The sequence below is a fragment of the Rhinopithecus roxellana genome, chromosome 14 (assembly GCF_007565055.1).
Source record: "Rhinopithecus roxellana isolate Shanxi Qingling chromosome 14, ASM756505v1, whole genome shotgun sequence".
Classification (NCBI taxonomy): Eukaryota; Metazoa; Chordata; class Mammalia; order Primates; family Cercopithecidae; genus Rhinopithecus; species Rhinopithecus roxellana.
The window spans coordinates 36645926-36657016 of NC_044562.1; the positions used below are offsets into that span (position 1 = coordinate 36645926).

General features: G+C 45.1%; 1 pseudogene; it reads left to right on the forward strand.

Annotated features, from left to right (window-relative positions):
• Positions 1–4240: 4240 nt before the first annotated feature.
• Positions 4241–5438, forward strand: LOC104676742 (annotated as a pseudogene).
• The last annotated feature ends 5653 nt before the right edge of the window (positions 5439–11091 follow it).

Sequence of the window (11091 nt, forward strand, 5' to 3'; positions counted from 1 at the left end):
GGGTGCGGGGACAGCCCAAATGGTGAGAAATAGCGGAAGATCAGATGTAGCCCCAAGAAGTCAGGGCCAGTATCTGCTGTGTCTGTTCAAATCTGAATCTACAGCGCCAAGTACAGTACTTCCTTTCCTAGGCACCCAGTATGTATTTATCGAACAAATGAATGGATGAGAGGTATTTTGGATTCAGATTATGGAATGCCTCTGTATTAGTCTGTTCTTGCATCGCTATAAAGAAATACTTGAGACTAGGTAATTTAAAAAGAAAAGAGGTTTAATTGGCCCATGGTTTTGCAGGCTGTGCAGGAAGCATGGTGCTAGCATCTGCTTGGGTTCTAGGGAGGCCTCAGGAAACATAATCATGGCAGAAGGCAAAGCGGGAGCAGGCACAGTCATACGGCCAGAGCAGGAGCAAGAGCGAGAGAGAAGGGAGGTGCCACACACTTTTAAACGACCAGATCTGGCAGGAACTCACTATCACGAGAACAGCACCAAGAAGATGATGGGGCTAAACTATTGGGAGAAATTCACCCCTGTGATCAAATCACCTCTCACCAGGCTTTACCTTTAACACTGGGGATTACAGTTCTACATGAGATTTGGGTGGGGACACAGATCCAGACGGTATCATCACTCTCTAAAGGCCATTCTTAAACTTTATCTTACAGGCAATGGGTAACTACTGACTATTCAATATTCACTTATTCCACAAGTATTTATTGAAGATTTTAAAGTAGGGAAATGGCATGAACTGAACCATGCTTGCATGAAGATCAGTATCTCTAGTTCATTTCCTTGATCCAGATCATAGATATATAAATAACTTATCCAGCAAATGTTCTCAGAACTGAATTAGTTCAAAGACGCTCAGACTACGTAATGGTACCCACCCAGGTGCTTTCTTCCACCTCCTTCACTGTGATACTGGGGCCCCTGCTGATCGCTGCCTCCAAGCTAGACAACCACTGCCCAAGAGCTGGGACAATTGTGGAAGGGAACAGTATCAAACTAGTTTTGTGTTCTTCGGATTCCTTGCTTGTTTGCTTCTTTCCTTAAAAGTTTACTTTAGAGGTCTAGAGGGTGTTAGTCAGAAAAATAGCTTTTTTATAACACAAAGGGATCTAGGATATTCCGTATTTTCCAGGGGAAAATGATTTATAGAAAATCTTCCAAATGACCCTGGCTAATTGGATTTGCAGACAGAGTGGGGATGGACATTTTCCATATGAGGAGTTGGGACGGGTGAGCTGTTTGTGTTGTTTCTGGAGCTTGGAGCTGCAGCACTCTGCCCAACCACCCCAATAGATCATGTATACACGTGACAAGGCAGGGAAACAAACAGGCCATTGCTCTGAAAAGGGATGCATGACAGCTATTACTTAATATTGTCTTGGAGAAAAAATAAAAGAACAAGAAGGAAAATCTTTTTTGAATGCAGTGCTGTTTTCTTGTGTGCTGAAATTTACTTATTCATTTATTTCATTTTTTGAGACAGGATCTCACTCTTTTGCCCAGGCTAAAGTGCAGTGGCATGATCACAGCTCTCTGCAGCCTCAGCCTCCCAGACTCAAGTGATCCTTGCACCTCAGCCTCCCAAGTAGCTGGGACTACAGGCGTGTACCATGCCTGGGTATTTTTCAAATTATTATTTGTAGAGATGGTGGTCTCCCTATCTTGCCCAGGCTGGTCTCAACTCCTGGGCTCAAGTTGTCCTTCCACCTTGGCCTCCCAAAGTGCTGGGATTACAGGTGTGAGCCACCATGCCCAGCCTAAAATTTTTGTCTTGCTAGCTTGTTTTTGTTTTTGTTTTGAGATAGGGTCTCACTCTATCGCCCAAACTGGAGTCCAGTGGTATGATCATGGATCACTGCACCCTTCACCTCCCAAGCTCAAGTGATCCTCCCACCTCAACCTCCCAAGTAGCTGGGACTACAGGTGCATGCCACTGCACCCAGCTAATTTTTGTATTTTTAGTAGAGACTGGGTTTTGCCATGTTGCCCAGGCTGGTCTCAAGCTCCTGGGCTTAAGGGATCCACCTGCCTTGACCTCCCAAAGTCTTGGGATTATAGGCATGAGCCACCACACCCAGCTTATCTTGTTAGTTTTAACAAGAATCAATGAACTGGGGCCTAGCAAAGAGAAGAAGATCATTCCTGATTTTAGTGAGATGTGTGCAAATAGACCATGTCTAAAAAAGAATGTCATCATGATTAGAACCTTTGTGTTCAAAGGAAAAATTATAAAACCTACATTCATTCAATAAGTAACTTAAGAACATGCTTTACATCTGATTAGTGCTTTATAATTTCCAAATGCATTAGCATTCATTTGCTCACTTATTTCTCACAGCACCTTTAAGAAGTAGACACTTCTTATGCCAACTGCACAGATGAGAAAATTAAGGCTAAGAGAGGTTAATTGATGGTGCAGTTATTTCAAGCATGGCTGGTCTGACTCCAAGTCAATGTTCTTGCCACTGATGCACGTATTCAGTGTTATTTTCGCTTTTTTTTTTTTTTTTTTTTTTTTTTTTTGAGACGGAATCTCGCTCTGTCGCCCAGGCTGGAGTGCAGTGGTGCAATCTCTGGTCACTGCAAGCTCCGCCTCCCGGGTTCATGCCATTCTCCTGCCTAAGCCTCCCAAGTAGCGGGGACTACAGGTGCCCGCCACTACGCCTGGCTAATTTTTTTTTGTATTTTTAGTAGAGACGGGGTTTCACCGTGTTAGCCAGGATGGTCTCCATCTCCTGACCTCGTGATTTACCCGCCTCGGCCTCCCAACGTGCTGGGAGTACAGGCATTAGCCACTGCGCCCGGCCTTTTTTTGTATTTTTAGTAGAGATGGGGTTTCACCGTGTTAGCCAGGATGGTCTCGATCTCCTGACCTCGTGATCTGCCTGCCTCAGCCTCCCAAAGTGCTGGGATTACAAGTCTGAGCCACCGTGCCCAGCTATTTTCAGCTATTTTAACTATCAAAGTAAGTTTTCAACCCTGTTGTTCTGAACTAATGAGAAGTATATGATTTTTTTAAGGGGTATCAGTTTCTTACCAAAATTCAATAGGACTGATAAAGTCAAAGTCACCAGGAGACCAGAAGGATGGAAAACCTTATTACAGAGTATAGAAATAAATGAATATTTAATGTTTGATAGAGAATGAATTACAGCGACATAAAAAAATGGAAAAATTTTGCCAAAACCCTGTTCAAAGGGAAAACATATGGCTCATTGAAAGATGAGGCACTAAATGGAAATGAGATAAATAATGGAAAATTGTAAATAATTAATGCCTTGGCATGTGTGTGTACTCTGATAAAGACAAAACTTTCTTTTGTCACTTAGTTAACTGGTTTCATGAGGTGAAACAAGTTCAGGACTGAGGGGAAATAGTTTTTTTTTAATTCTCCAATTTAAAACTTTCAATTAAAAAGTAAACTTTAATGTTGAAAATGCAAACTTGGGGAGGGCAGAAATATCACACACAAGGCTGTCTCTTCACACTTGGAGTGTTGCACAGCAGCCGGGCAGAGTTGCTCCTCACTTCCCAGACGGTGGGCAGCTGGGCAAAGAAAATAGTTTTATGAGCAATCAATCTAGGTGTTTCCTGAAGGTCGAGTTTTCAAATCCCACAGATGATCACTGTTTACTCCCCGCTTGGTGTTTCCTTGTGTCATTTTGTGAACAGTAGCTCTGATTATGTCCAAATCTCTGTTAGCTATTTAGTGATCCCCTTTCTCTTCAGGTTTTGAGATAGTGTCCTCAGTTAGTGCGCGCGTGTGCACACACACACACACATATATATTTTGAGACAAGTTCTCACTCTGTTGCTCAGGCTGGAGTTAAGTGGCATGATCTCAGCTCACTGCAACCTCAACCTCCTGGGCTTGGTCGGCTGATCCTCCCACCTCAGCCTCCTGAGTAGGTGGGACTTACAGGCACATACCACCATGCCCGGGTAATTTTTGTGTTTTTTTAGAGATGGGGTTTTGCCATGTTGGCCAGGCTGGTCTGGATCTCCTGGGCTCAAGTGATCCACCTACCTCAGCTACCTAAAGCGCAGGGATTACAGGCGTGAGCCACTGTGCCCGGCCAGATAGCAAAATATTTGAACTCTTGTGGATGTGGACAGAATGCATACAGAACATTCCTGGTATGATTCTGTCCTAAGCGGCTGTTCTCTGGAGCAGCGTTGGTTTATCTCCGTCCGCCTTCTCTCCCACCGAAGTGCATGCCGCCGCCACCTGATGGAAGATGCGATGGATGTGGACACGAGCCCCCTGAGGCCCCAGAACCGTCTTTTCGGTTGTGAACTAAAGGCCGACAAAGATGATCACTTTAAGGTAGAAAATGATGAAAACGAGCACCAGTTACGTTTAAGAACGGTCAGTTTAGGGGCTGGTGCAAAGGATGAATTGTACATTGTTGAAGCAGAGGCAATGAATTACCAAGGTAGTCCAATTCAAGTAACACTGGCAACTTTGAAAATGTCTGCGGTGGCTCACACCTGTAAATCCCAGCACTTTGGGAGGCCAAGGCGGGCGGATCACGAGGTCAGGAGATCGAGACCCTCCTGGCTAACATGGTGAAACCCCGTCTCTACCAGAAATACAAAAAAAATTAGCCAGGCGAGGTGGCGGGCGCCTGCAGTCCCAGCTACTCAGGAGGCTGAGGCAGGAGAATGGCCTGAACCCGGGAGGCGGAGCTTGTAGTGAGCCGAGAAGGTGCCACTACACTCCAGCCTGGGTAACAGAGCGAGACTCTGTCTCAAAACAAACAAACAAACAAACAAACAAAAACAAAAACGAAAAAAGAAAATGTCTGTACAGCCAACGGTTTCCCTTGGGGGCTTTGAAATCACAACCAGTGGTCTTACAGTTGAAGTGTAGTTCAGGGCCAGTGCATATTAGTAGACAGCACTTAGTAGCTGTGGAGGAAGATGCAGAGTCAGAAGATGAAGAGGAGGAGGATGTGAAACTCTTAAGTATATCAGGAAAGTGGTCTGCCCCTGGAGGTGGTAGCAAGGTTCCACAGAAAAAAGTAAAACTTGCTGCTGCTGAAGATGATGATGAAGATAATGATGATGAAGAAGATGACGATTTTGATGATGAGGAAGCTGAAGAAAAAGCACCAGTGAAAAAATCTATTTGAGATACTTGAGCCACAAATGCACAAAAGTCAAATCAGAATGGAAAAGACTCAAAACCATCATCAACACCAAGATCAAAAGGACAAGAATCCTTCAAAAAACAGGAAAAAATTCCTAAAACACCAAAAAGACCTAGTTCTGTAGAAGACATTAAAGCAAAAACGCAAGCAAGTATAGAAAAAGGTGGCTTTCTTCGCAGAGTGGAAGCCAAGTTCATCAATTATGTGAAGAATTGCTTCTGTACAACTGAGCAGGAGGCTATTCAAGATCTCTGGCAGTGGAGGAAGTCTCTTTAAGGAAATAGTTTAAACAATTTGTTAAAAATTTTCCATCTTATTTCATTTCTGTAATAGTTGATAATCTGGCTGTCGTTTTTATAATGCAGAGTGAGAACTTTCCCTACCGTGTTTGATAAGTGTTGTCCAGGTTCCATTGTCAAGAATGTGTTGTCCAAAATGCCTGTTTAGTTTTTAAAGATGGAGCTCCACCCTTTGCTTGGTTTTAAGTATGTATGGAATGTTATGACAGGACATAGTAGTAGCAGTGGTCAGACATGGAAATGGTGGGGAGACAAAAATATACGTGTGAAATAAAACTCAGTATTTTAATAAAGTAAAAAAAAAAAAAAAAGAGGATGCATGCAGAACACAAGACAACTGCCAGGACTTTAGTGTGCCTTGGATCCCCCTCCAGGGTCCCTTTTCCTTGCCTTTGTCTTGGCCTCTGACCTGACCGTACACTGAGGCAATGGGAGATGAAGTGGCCCGGGGACCACCAGTTGCCAGGCAGCGGAGTAGCAGCTGGGGTGTTCAGAGTAGGACCACCGCATAATTCAGTCCCCTCTTCCTATTGCCAGAACTTGCCACCCTCTTCCAGGGGCCTCTGCCTTGGCACATGCAGTTGCTACTATCCAGAAAAGCCCTTTGCTTCCCCTTCAGCTGGGTGGTCCCCACTAGTTCTTTGAGAATGGACTCCTTAACTTCATTAGGACACCCCTGGCGAAGGTGCTGCATTGTGTGCTTCCCCAGCACCTGGGGCGCACACACTTCTCCCTCGCTCTACGACGTGGAAGTCGTCTGTTCACTCGTCTTCCCCGATGGTCTGTGAATAGCATGACGACGTGGGATGGACACACAACTCACCCTCACGCCCCCAGCACCCGTCTGCCGCTCCCTGTACATGTGCAGATGGACTCAGTGAATGACAGCCGCCGCCTGAATTATTTCAGACAGGTGATTACTGCTGGGAGTTGCACAAGAACTTCTAAGCAGCCAAGCAAATAGGCATATTTTTAAGCAAATAATTCTTTGGTCTTCATTCACAAGATGGGAGAGTATTCTATGTCATCACCTGATAGAGCCTAAAACTGCTATTCTGTGAAAACCTTTGTTCAAAATATTCTATTTCCTGTAATATTCTTAGCTTCTGACAGGGGGCAGCAGAGCCTAGGAAAACAAAGGCTGGCCCCGGTTAATTGTGGCTTGCACACCTTTGGCGCCAGACCTTTAATGATTTTCAGGAGAAACCAGCCCTTGGTATCTGACAAACCTCACTGTTGAAGAAAGACTTTAAGGTGAAGGTTGGCTTTTATTAACTTAATATTCTTTGAAGGCACTGCAAACAACTTACTGTTTTTATAAAAGGAAAAAAAAAAGACAAAAAATAAGGCAAATAACCATCTCTCTCATTTTATCACAGTCTTTAAACAAGATGGATGCTTATTTTTTGCCAGCAACTTGTAAAATGATGCTAGAGCATGAAGTGTTTCCAGCTGGTGTTAGGGAGAATGTGGAGATTTACAAATTATGACCAGATGCTGGGGCCATTGTCCCCTCACCCCCATCATCCTGGAAAAAAAAAAAAAGACATAGTAAATGATAATAATTAAAAAAAAAAAAAAAAACCTAGGCCAGGCATGGCGACTCACTCCTGTAATCCCAGCACTTTCAGAGGCTGAGGCTGGCAGATCATTTGAGGTCAGGAGTTCAAGAGCAGTCTGGCCAACATGATGAAACCTTGTCTCTACTAAAAATACAAAAATTAGCCGGGCGTGGTGGCACGGGCCTGTAATCCCAGCTACAGGAGGCTGAGGCACAAGAATCACATCACCCCAAGAGGGAGAGGTTGCAGTGAGCTGCGAGCGAGACTCCATCTCAAACAAAACCAAAACCAAACAAAAAAACCAAAAAACGAATGAAAGCAGTTGAGATAATAATGAAAGCAAATAGCCAGAACCAAAATCCTCCTTGCCCCACCCATTATGGCATGACCCCTTGGGGGTCCAGGCTCATGCTTTCTGCCCCTTTCTATGTCCAGTGCCCAGTGCAGGCCTGGTGTGTGGCAGCAGGTGCTTGGCACACGCACGTGGAATTGAAGGAACATCTCTGGCCTGTTCACATCTTAGTTCTCTAGGGGAGTTTCTAAGTCATATATGACACCCAATTGTCCCATAAATATACTTCATGGGGAATGTGCATTCAGAAACATGTACTATCCCACATCTAACTTCAGGAACTCTGCTACTTTTCCATTCTTTAAAGCTATGCAAAGGAGGGCAGGGGAAAGAAAAGAGGGAGGAGTCCATGTGGTTGCCCATGGGTTTGCACAGGTAAGAGACATACAGGTGGGCTGGATCTGATTGGCAGTAATTTGGCCCTCAGTCCACATGGTCACCTTGAAACCAGGAGTACAGAAGAGGTCTGCAGGGTATCCTGAGGCTCTCTGATGTCTGTCCCTGCCTTAGTCTAGGCGTCCTTATGGTTCAGCGGGAATTCCCTCATGTTCTCCTTTCTAGCACTGCATAGCACATTACATGAAGCTTTCTATCTTCTTAGTGTGTTCGTGTTTAGACTTCTGCCTCCAGTACTGTCAGGTTCTGTTTGTACTTCTCAGAGGAAGATTTTTTTTTTTTGAGTCAGAGTTATGCTTTTGTTGCCCAGGCTTGAGTGAAATGGTGCCATCTCGGCTCACTGCAACCTCCACTTCCCAGGCTCAAGCGATTCTCCTGCCTCAGCCTCCCAAGTAGCTGGAATTACAGGCCTGTGCCACCACACCTAGCTAATTTCTGTATTTTTAGTAGAGATGGGGTTTCACCATGTTGGTCAGGCCCGTGTCAAACTCCTGACCTCCAGTGATCTGCCCGCCTCAGCCACCCAAAGTGCTGGGATTACAGGCGTGAGCCACCACACCCGGCCCTCAGAGGTAGACTTTTATTTTTATTTTTTGAGACAGTGTCTTGCTCTGTTGCCCAGGCTGGAGTGTACAGGCACAATGTGATCATGGCTCACTGCAGACTTGACCTCTTGGGCTCAAGCAATCCTTCCATCTCAGCCTCCTGAGTAGCTGGGACTACAGGCACACACCACCACGCTCAGCTAATTTTTAATTTTTTTGTAGAGACAAGCTTTCACTATGTTGTCCAGGCTGGTCTTGAACTTCTGAGTTCAACCGATCCTCCCTCCTTGGCCTCCCAAAGTACTAGGATTATAGGCATGAACCACCATGCCTGACCCAGAGGTAAATTTTAAAATGGGTTCTCGGCAGTTAGTAAGAACCTGGCCATTTCTTTCAACAATAACTTAGAGCCTCTTACATTGAATTCACCTTCTTCCCCGCTCTCATTTACGGCTTCACATGATTCATCTTGTTTATAGAGACAGCAATTCTCTTAAGGGACAGGACAGGTATTAAGATACCTTTCCTGGTAGATGAATTAGTTGGGACTCAGAGCAGCGACATCCCGGGCCTGTGGGTCACCTTGATTGTTAATGGCAGTACTGAGATGAGAATCCCGTTATCCAGGTGTTCCTGGAGCGACTTGGGGTGCTCATTCTTCAGTGAGGGTCTGGATTAGTGAAAGGGTGGCGGAGATCCTGCAACATGGGGATCGAGGAAGAGCATGCATGCTTGGGCTTAGTGCAGTGCCTGACACAGTATAGGTTATGGGATGTCCCCGCTGTGGGAGTCGCCGAGGGCGTGGAGGGGAAGCCGTTCACTAGAGGCAAGCATTTCCACAGCAAGGGATAATATGCAGTGGGGTGGGGATGAGGGAAATCGTCCTCAAAGGAGACAGGGCATCTGGGGCATCTGCGATTGGGCCAGGCTTTATCTGCTCTTTGTAGGCTTTGTTTTATTCAGTTGCCATGACAGCCTTGGAAATAGTTCTCATTATGCCCCTTTCTCCAATGGAACTATTGAGTCACAGGGAAGTCATGTAATTCCCAAGACACCTGCACTGAAGACGTTAGTCATCATTCACATGGGGGAGCAATTCACATGAAGCATTGTGTGAATGAAGCCTCCTGAAATTACACAGCATCATACAGTTATTAGCAGGTAGAGTTCAGATCCACACTTTGGTTCTCTGGCTCCATAGCCTGAGTTCTTAGCACTACTTCATTCTGCATCTTCTGAGACTTTTTTTTTTCTCTTGAGACAGGGTCTCACTCTGTCACTTAGGCTGAAGTACAGTGGTACGATCTCAGCTCAGCACAGCCTCCATTGCCTGGACTCAGTTGACCCTCTCACCTCAGCCTCCTGAATAGCTGGGACTACAGATGTGTGCCATCATGCTCAGCTCATTTTTTGTGTGTGTGTGTTTTTTTTTTTTTTTTTTTTCAGAGACGGGGTTTTGCCATATTGCTGGGGCAGGTCTCGAACTTCTGAACTCAAGCTACCCCACCCACCTCAGCCTCCCAAAGTGCTGGGATTACAGGTGTGAGCCACCGTGACTGGCTTCTGAGACTATTTTTTCTGGAACCCAACATTGCCCAGTAAGGCTCAGATTTATGTATGTCTCTAACAAGGGAGAACCTTGTACAGGTTATAGAAAAATAAACTCTGGACTGGGGGTTAGAGTTCTGGGTCTGCCACTGACCTGTGTGACCTTGGCCAGTCACCTCCCCTCTGCCCAGCCATTTTCTGTTCTGTAATACAAAGAGAAGGATACCCTTCTCTCAGGTTTAGGGAGAGGACTCTGAATTAACGAACGTGAAAGTGCTTCATAAAGCTGAGAAGGTTTGGAGCCACGCAAGGGTCAGTACAGATCAAGGGAATGGATAGGGCCAGCAGGCAAACGATTATTATTTGGAGCTGATATGTATGCAGAGTATTGACTTTTTATGCTTCATTTACTTCTGAAAAAATGGTAGAAGTGATGGGGCCCGAGTCTGCAAGCAGAGGATGGAGCCTTTGTGTGTGCAGCGGGTGTTGTGGAGGCCCAGGGAGGAGGTCAAGAAATGAAAAGCATGTGGCTCAGACTTGGGCCTTGAAGCTTCCAGCTTCCTCACAAGGAAGAAGAAAAAGGCATGCTAGATGTTCTTGGGTGATAATGATGAGAAATAATAACCAGGTCTATGTTCCTTGGCTTCTTGTATTTCTCTTCAGCAAATGTTTCTGTTCTTTAGGCAGCTTAACAGCAAAATCCCATTTCATTTGTTGAAATATGACAAAATTGGGCAGAATAAGAGGCTCATGATGCTGTAGTAAAAATGAGCTATAAAATTTAAATAAGTCTTAAGTGAATTGGCCTCAGGCATTTTCTGGAGTTAAATCAGAGGTGGAATTGTGTGAGCTTGGATCTTGCTTTTTCTTTCTCTACTTGAGCAAGAGCTTTTATTTCTCTGTTACGGTGGCCCTGACTGCCTGTGGAAGTGCTCCTGTTCACCAGGCTGGTCTAGTCCTCAAGAAGAAAGAGCAAGGAAAGTTCCTTTTTCACCCTTCATTTTCTCTTTCATCCATTGTTTTCCAAAGAATCCAGCCTGGGTATCTAGAAAGGCACCCCGGAGAAGTTGACACCCATAAGAGCTGTAGTCTGAGGGCTGTGAGGTGACTGTGAGTATCAGAGTGTGAATGAGAAAAAAAGACTGGACGCTTATGAATGAGGTGGAGCTGCCATGCAGGACAGAAGTCAAAAGATTTGGAAAACTGATTTAGCCAGAAGGATCAGAG